We start from the raw sequence: 9197 nt of genomic DNA on the forward strand, positions 1-9197 counted from the left end.
GGGGAGGATCACAAGATTCTGTCAGCTCAGTTTTTCTTAATCCTCTTGTCTGAATGAAAAAGTGAAGTGCCTGGTCTTTTGCTAACTCTGAATTCAATAGATTGCCTTGACCACTTCTTGCTTCAGTTTATTTGGGTATGCCTTTTGTGCTGTATGCTCTCTTATTGTCTGAAAATGCCTTTTAATTTCCTGAATACATATATGTATACAATGAATACTAATCAAGTGCTGATTAGTATCTCTTCTGCCATCACACAAAAATATTTTATCAGAGACAGATTGTACCTGCAATTGCATATATAAAGTCTACACTGGAATGGTTCATGAGTTTGACTGAGTATGGACTGAAGTCCTTCACTAAAATTTTGGATTTTCTCATCTTGAAATAAATTTTGCTAACCAGAAACATGGATTAAAAAAACCCCTCAAAACACTCATGTATTTTTCCTCAGTAAAGTGGTTATTTACTTACTTTTAGATATTCTAGCCAGCAGAGTCATGGGTATTTCTGGTGTTACATTTGGCTAAAGTCTCACCACCAATCTCAGCTTCTGGCATGGAAGGAAAGAAATCCATTCCCAAGGGACACAGAAAGGATACAAATCTCAAGGCAAGACCCAACCCTTGCAACCTTTGTGTGAGGTGAAGAAAATGAAGGAAGTGAATAAACTGCCCCCAAGAGAACTGCCAAGGAATCCAGCCTCATTTTGCCTGGGGAATGCAAGATCTCCGCTGTGGCTCCTCAAACTCTGCTCCCATCCTTGCCCTTCTGCCCAGGAAATACCATTTAATGCATGTGCCCACAACACCCAGTTACTGCGACAACTTTGAAGAAAAGAAGAGTAAGGTTTGCATTTTAGTTTCTTCATAGTAAACTCCTAATTTTAGTCTGCTTACCTCAATATTTTCTGTTTTGTGTCCTCTGGTGGCTGTGGCTCTACCTTGCATGCAGGATGACAGATTGAGTGCTAATTCTACCACCTGTAGACCTTGTTTATTTCAAAATGTCACTTGTTTTTTATATCTGAAGTGCCAAGAAAGATGTTCTCCCAGGACACCAAAAATCAGTCATTATTACAACATAGCTATTAAGCCACCCATGTCTTAAACACATCAGTCAAAGACATCTGTCCTGCAACTATACAGCAGAAAGGGCAGCACGTTATTAGAGAGAAAGAGAGAGAGAGATACCAGGGGAGCCAAAATCATTATCTGAATATATCACTGAGGCTTTCTAATTCTGTAGGACCCATGGCAGAGCCCAGGAAGCTTCAGTCCTCTGTGATCATGTAATTGCTCCACAGTAATTCCTTCTAGAAACTTCAATGGCTCTGAATCTGGGCTCTGAATCCTCCCACGCTTCTGGTTGAGTCATTGCAAGAATTCTATTTTTCCAGAAGGCTGAGGAAGAAAAAGCTCTTCCATAAGCCCAATTCCTTACCTCCAGGCTTTTTGCAAGTTCTAGAAAATGCATCTAGCCCCCATTAAGCACATCCTAACATTTAGTTCAGAGTCCAATGGTGAACAGCATAGGACCAAGAAAGGCAAGAAGAGAAAACTTTCCGAGGGCATCTGCTAGGCCCATGTTGGCTGTCTTGGCAAGACATGTCAGGATGCATTGGTAGTGCGCAGTGAGGCTGAAGATTCCCTACTGGCTGGAACCGAGTCATTTGCCAGGCTTTCCTTGTCAGGGAGAGTTAAACCAGTCACTGATCCTAATTCTAACACTGTTGTTGCAGCATTCCAATTTTTAATCGCTACATGACTTGTCAGGTTGAATATGAGCCACAAGAACAAAATTTAAAAACCTCCTAATAATGAGAGTGTCAAAGATGACTAGCACTTAGTGTTCCTTCCACTACCTTTCCATTTCTTAAGAGTGAAACAAAGGTGTAAGTGCCCTCATTTCCAAATGCCCTCTATCTTTTCATTTTCCCCTCAACAGATCTTTTCCTGAAATCCACCAAGACAGTGTAAGTAGCACATTCCTGTACTCCTTATACAGTGTTGGGGGAGCTTACTTTGGGCTTAAGAGCATGATTTGAAAAGGAGTTCCCCTTCTTCCACAGTTATGGGACAACATGGTGGACAATTAGGTAAAAAATAAATGTGCCATATGCCTTCATCCTAGGGTGGCAACCTCTTTTCCTAGCTGATTTTCTCCCTGAGTTTTGAAACCTGAGAGAAGTGAATTTCCTGCCTTCAATGAGCAAGAATGAGTTGTCTCTGATATGTCACAGTTTTGCATATCATCAAATTATCTTTAAATGTTTGAAATTTGAAATTGACACAAGCAAAGTGGAAGACACCCAGAAGTGAAGGGCATTTTTCAGGCTAGCAAAGTGACACACACACACATCCCTGTATTCCTTTCCCCATGACAGAAGATGGTGGGGAGAGATGTGCTTCATGCTGTAAGTTCCTGGATGCTGACAAACAAATCAGCTTCCTGTAGGCTCTGAGTTCTCATCTGCAATTGAACGGATTTACCATCTTCATCTGTTGTGGGAATGAAATACAATAACTGATTTCAAAAGACACCACCATGCTAATAAATATGCTGAATGACAGTCTTTTTCAAAAATTAGCTTACCCTTAGCAGTGTTTCAGTTCACTGATTTCTTCTTGTTTGAATATTTTGTTAATGCTTAAATTCACAGTACTTTTCACAAAAGAAAATCTGCACTAAAATCTCTCATCACTGCAAAAAATGCAGGATCAGTTGACTTCATCTTGGATTGGCATTAGAAGTAAACTTACAGCACACAGTAAAGGTACATGCAGGAATAATTAAATGCAGTTATGATTTTAATACTGATACCAACAACTGGAACAATTCAATATTTATTGTGGAAATTTAGTTCAGCATCAGAGCTGAGTCAAAAAAATTGAATAGTCCAATTAAATATTGGTGACGTGGTGAATTTGTCAGTGTTTGAGATTCTGTGGTTTATTCAAAAGGCTGCGTCTTCTGCATTGAGCTCAATGACTGCTGCAAAATATTATGTTTTCATGAAAAAAAAAAAGTTAATCTGGGACTACAAAGGGAAGACATAGAAGGAGAAGTTGTGGTGTGTGCCTCACCTCCAGACAAGGCAGCTGCTGTGGTGGGGCTGTAAATCCATCAGTGCAACTTCTGTAGCCAGCACAACTTCTGAAATCCATCCCCATCTTCTCTGCAGCGAGGCAGGAACAGGGGCTCTAATCCCTGGTGCATTTGGTATTTGGGGAAATATCCATGGAGGCTCTCCAGCCCTATCAGTCTTTTTCCTGGAAGCACACTGCTGCTCCAAAGAGCTTTTCCTGGCTCCAAGAAAAAGTTATGGTGGAAGCTGTCCTTTTGTTAGTAGAACAGAGAAATTTGCACTGAGTAATGCTCCTTGGTGTTTCTTTGGTCCCTCTATTTTACTCAGCTGTTATTAAAATCTGTATTCAACTCAGAAGTTAATCAGTGCTACAAAATCTATGCTATCCTTTCCTTTGGGAAGCTGAAAGGTACATCATTGAAGAGATAACACAATGAAGGTGTGACTTTACACAAAAGTAAAATTCATGGGCACTTACATTTATTGCTACTTAACTGATGAATTATCTGCTGCAGTGGCTTTCGTGCTGTTCACCATCCCTGTTGCTATCTCTCCTTCCTGTAAATATGAACTGTTCTGGCAGAACTAATAGGACTTTTGAAGAAATAAAATCTTTCACCAAGGAGCATTCTTGGTTCTATGTCCCAGTTTCAGAAATACACAAAACTAGGATTCAACAAAAACTTTTCTAACCAAAAAAAGTACCAGGAGAGGGGCAGAAAAGCCACATTTTCTTTTTTAAAACTCAGAATATGGGTAGTTTGAACCTTTGTTCGCTTTTATTCTGATCATCAGAGGTTGAGGAAAATCACACTTTTTCTTGAGTTCAGAAAAAGGTTTTATTTTTGTCATTTCTATTGTGAGAAAACTGGGATGAATGTTATTTTGAGTTGGGTTTGGAAATAGCTTATAAGTTGAGTTTTGGTTTTGCAGAAAATATCTGATATTGTTGTGCATAAAGCATGCTTATTATCGAAATCATGAACTTGTATAGACTTGTATGAAAATAAGATTTAGCCTTTTTAATCTTTCCTGACAACCCAGGGTACCGGAACTGTTTGGCTTCACTCTGAAGCACAACTTGGTTGCGATTTTCAAAAGAAGGAAACAGGATTAAATTTGATTAAGGGTTGCAGTGGTTCAATGTAGGGTAAATTATTTTTATCCATCTTGATTTGACTTTGTATGAGAAACAAAGCTGAGCTTGTACTTTAGCTACCCATGTTTTAAAACGACTCTCTATAGAAAATTTATTCAGATGACATGAAAGTCTCCTTTATCAACTATTCAGTAAATTATCATAAAATATTTCAGGTGTTTATCTTAGACCTCAATTTCTGATGAATACATTGGAGCAAAATATAAATCAAAATTACCCTACACTTTTCTGTCATTATATGGCCTAAACTTGCCCAACAAACCCTCTGTGCATCTCTTAGTTTCCTTCAATTTAGATTGATTATGTCTTTATGCTGGGGAGAGGGCTTTCCTGATAAAAGAATGGCTTAATCTTTATTTGCCTAGAGCAGTTAGAAAAATAAGTGAAGGAAGCAGCCTCCTGTGACTGATTTCTGCTCACTTAAGGCAATTCACCCTTGAAACAGAGAATAATTGTTCTCCGTCCTTTTCCAGATATTGTCTTCCCTTTCATATATTATATCCAAATATTCTTTAAGATTTTGAACATTAGAGTAATACAGGATGAATCAGTACCATGCACCAGGCTAAATTTTGCCTACAGATTTCTATCCAGAGATTTCACAAAAGATGTGGAAGCCATGCACACATCTAGGAGCAAAATTTGGTCCATAGCCTCCATAAATTCTGAATTAAAAAAAAAAAAAGAAAAAAGTGAAAGAAAGAGAAAGAAAAAAGAAATAACTTCTATTTCAAGCAACAAGGTAATAGTGTGTGGGCTTTGATCAAACTACTGGGTGTCAACAGTATGATAATATTTAGAATTGTGCATTATATAGGAATTTACTTCCTAGATGATACTCTTCTGGACAAGAAACATGTGTGTGCCTGAAGAAATTCCCTAATTGGGTACCTTTAGCTTCTGTACCTCAGTTTTGTGTGGATAAAGTAACAACTGTTTTCCTTTCAGCACCACTGATACTGGAATGACAAGGTGGAAGGTGGACCACTTGATCTTCTTTTTTATTTAGCTCTATTTTTAAAAACAACATTTCTTTCTTTCCTGCACCTGGTCAAGTGGTTGGCAATAACCAACAAGTTATATGTTTTGTGTTATTCAGAAGGAATCTAGGAAACTCTTTTTAGCTGGATTAAGTCTAGCCATAATATTATTATCTTGTCAGGCTGAGCTTGAAACTGAAACGACTCATAGAAATCCCAAATTTAGTAATCCCAAATGTAAACATTTCTGTATAATTGGATTTAAATTAAATAATTGTTACTCCAATAACAAAATTGTACTGAGGATGGGTACAGTAATTCACCCTGAAACTTTCTTTTTTAGTGACTTTTTCCTCAGAGCTGCATCTTACAAATTCTTTTCTATCAGTGGAACCAAGGACACAGTACGATATTGCAAACTTAATCTTAAGAACTGCTTCTGAACTGCAAAAGTTCATCAAGTTCATCAAGCAATTATTCTTAGTTTTAGGGTTGAAGAATGATACAAAGCAAAAGTAAACTTTCATGTAAGAAAATTTTAAAGTCTCCCAGTGCCTCCACTGGCAGGGAGACCAGGAAGAGATCTACTTTCATAGATCATATACCTGGGAACTCACCCAAAGCTGTAAACTGTAAATACCAAAATGGAGCACAGATAAACTGCTGACTTTATAAAAATCATGGATGTTTTAATAGGATAAGGACTTCAATTGTGCTCTTCCTTTATTTCATCATACCCACTGTGTTGGACAAATTTGTGCTGGACAAATTTGTGTCAGCTAATACAGTTCTCTGCAGGTGATTTGCAATGTGTGTATTTACTATAAATTTTCACTGGAAACTTCTTACAGCTGAATGTTGCTTCATCATGCCAGGCTCTTTCAAATGCTCTTTAGCAGTGAGTTAGGATGGATCAATTTACCAGCTGACCCTGAGGAGGTGTTTGTAAAAGAAATCACTGTTTCATGCACCTAGGTATGATATCAAGGAGACACGGAGTTGTCGTATAAAAACAAGAGAAAATATGAAGTTAAAGAGCCACCTCTTCATGAATCTAGACCTATAAAAGAATGCATTTGTTCATAAAACTCTGAGCAGATTAGAAATAGGTGTTATTAATCTTAGATTATAATATAAATCCAATGTCTGTTTTTCTAGTCCTGAATCAACTACTTTTGACTTCTCAGTCCTTCTGCAATAAAACCTATGCCATTTCTATAAGGGACAGTTGGTTGAGGGCTTCACCTGCTAAACTCTCAAGTTGTACCAGTTCTTGCAACTGTACTCTTTGTGGTCCCTCCTTTTGCCAGTATTTCCTTGACATAGACTTTCTAATATACTATGTCCTGTTTTAAAAATAATGATTTAATAAGTAGACATGAATGTGTGTGTAGTTCAAAAATGCAGCTTGCTAGCACCCCATCCTTTCTTGGCCTTTGCAGTTAGAACTGAGATGTAGTTTTACTTTGACACACTGTGAGAATCTGTATCTCATTGTTGCTTAGATCATGGATGGGCAACAATGGCTTTTTTCAAGTTTCACAGACTAGCAAACTTAAAGTAGCTCCTTTTAATTGAAACCCAGACATACTTTTAGGTAAAAACAAAACTGAGCTGGCTTGAGTTTTTCCCAAGCCAAACAAAAGAGATTGGAACTTTCCATTGTTTTTGTCTGCCAACCATGCATTGTTAAAGGAATCGAAATAAAGAGGGAAAGGGGTCAAGGGTTATAGAGCTCATATTTCCACTCTACATGACCCCATCTCAGCAATAGTGGGACCCTCGTGATCAGTTCCTGTTGGTCTAACGGAACAGCCATTTCTTAAGAAAAGGAATTACTGCGTACAGTACCTTTGTGACTAACAGAAGAATACCCCAGCTCTTCAAAGGTCCTTTCATTACAGCCTCTGAAGAGGACTCTGACATTACTTTCTTGAGATTATAATGAAAACAGCTGTACTTGTACCAGTTCCCCTTTTTATTATTTTTTGTAACAAAACAAGATTGATGTTATGCCACTTTCTGTTCTGTCATGAGAATAAGGTATCACAAATGCTAATAACTACCACAGTAGCAATATGCACTACTTTGATCTTTTCACTATTCTTTAATTTGGGCAGCTGGCCACTGAATTCCTTCCTTAAAATCTGTGCTGCCTAAAAAACAAAGGGAAAAATGGCCAACAAAATCAAATGTGCACATTTAAAACCATTCATCTGACTAGTCCAATTCAAATCCTACACGAGTAATGCAAATACCATACTTTGATTTTGTGATTCTAGGCACTGAAATCTTAATACACATTCTTCTGTAGATAGATTGTGGCAGAACAAGAAACACCCCAAACAACCAATCCTCATTAAAACCTAAAGTTTGTAATCCCTTCATTCTTTACTGGTTGCTTTGCCAAAGACTTCTTAAGAGATTATTAAGCTTATTAATGAAAATCCAAAAGTAATTTTAAGTGACTTTTTCTCCTTCTAAGACAGTAAAATTAAACATGCTGCGGTTGTTATTTTTTTCCAGTGTCAAAGGCGATGCAAGAAGGCAGGATCTGGCAACAGCAGCTGTCAAGATTCCAAACCCAAGAAATGAAAAAACACCTACTGTCCAAATTATTGTTGTACTGGTAGAAACAGGATAGTAGCCTTTGGTTTTCCTGCGAATAAACTGGAACAGAACTCTGCATTGCCAGCTGAATTTCTTTATCAGCAACTCAACTTTCACAGTGAATCAGGAGTACAATTTTTCTATTCTCTGCATTTTAGTTTGGTCCCAGCTCTATCTTCATGATGAGCACCATTAGCCTCGTTTACAAGAATACCACAATGAAAATTATAAAATGGCTGCTGGTGCTCAGAATTTGCAAGTAAAGATCTCTAAATGAGAATTTTGGATCCTCACTTCCAACCAACAACAACAATTTAGATACTTAAGTTTTTTCCTGGAAGCCACACTACAATGTTTCCAAAAGCAGAAAGAAGTGCCTCATGGAAAATTCAGAATCAGCTGAAGATGTAATTTTATTGCATAAATGCTTTTGAAAATATGACTGTTCTGTTCCTTAGTAAATGAAATGTAATAATTTTAGAAAATTTAAAACTTAGCAAAATTTGTACAAAATGGAGTGAGAGGAAAATGTTTAACAAATACAGTCCCCAGAGCGAAAGCATCATGAGAGAACATCTACATGTCCAAGTTAATTCACTGTTAGGAGTGTTTTTATTCTTGGTTTCATTTCAAACAGAAACATTAAAGTTACAAGTAAGGAAGCAACAGAGAAATCTGAATTGTTATGTTTGTGAGTAACTGAGAGACGAGATATGCTTAGAGAAAAAGGAGCCTCCTGAAGTGTTCAAAAAGATGAGAACATTGTATATGCTATAAAACGAGATTATGAAGTGGAATAAAATTTTAGGATGCAGAAAATGAGAGGTATGAAATGGGGAGATTATCTATCTATCTATCTATCTATCTATCTATCTATCTATCTATCTACCTACCTACCTACCTACCTACCTACCTACCTACCTACCTACCTACCTACCTATCTACCTATATGATATTTATAGAGAGGAAACCAGTCAGGACAGGGGATGTATTGCAATACGTTTCAACTGATTTGATTGCATATATGCTTATGGCTACTCTTATGTTCAGACACACATAACCAAGTGGATCTTGCACGTTTGTGAGCAGGCTGGGGCAATTTTGTTTGCACTGATGTAGTAGCAGCTGTGGTCATTCTGCATGGGTATTCTGAATGCAGCTTCAGTTTGGAAGGGGAAGGAGAGAATGCAGCAGGGTGAATGGAGCTTTGCAAACAAGCTATTACAGGAATTGATTTGTGTTGTACTACAGGGCTATTCATTGCTCCTTTGCAATTTCTCTGCACACAACATAGTTTTTGTAGTTTTTGTCTACTAATATAGATTTCAGTGTGCACACTTATTTTTTTCTGAGCAGTAGTTT

The 9197-nt window shown here is 37.5% G+C and overlaps 1 long non-coding RNA gene across 1 annotated transcript in view; it reads left to right on the forward strand.

The window, feature by feature from the left end:
* LOC102033800 overlaps positions 1-7812 on the forward strand; it is a 56382-nt gene extending 48570 nt beyond the window's left edge. Inside the window, exon 4 of the long non-coding RNA XR_265467.2 lies at positions 7752-7812. This is a non-coding gene — a long non-coding RNA (uncharacterized LOC102033800). The remainder of the gene's footprint in view (positions 1-7751) is intronic.
* The last annotated feature ends 1385 nt before the right edge of the window (positions 7813-9197 follow it).

Source organism: Geospiza fortis, unplaced genomic scaffold (assembly GCF_000277835.1).
Source record: "Geospiza fortis unplaced genomic scaffold, GeoFor_1.0 scaffold19, whole genome shotgun sequence".
NCBI classification, from domain to species: Eukaryota; Metazoa; Chordata; class Aves; order Passeriformes; family Thraupidae; genus Geospiza; species Geospiza fortis.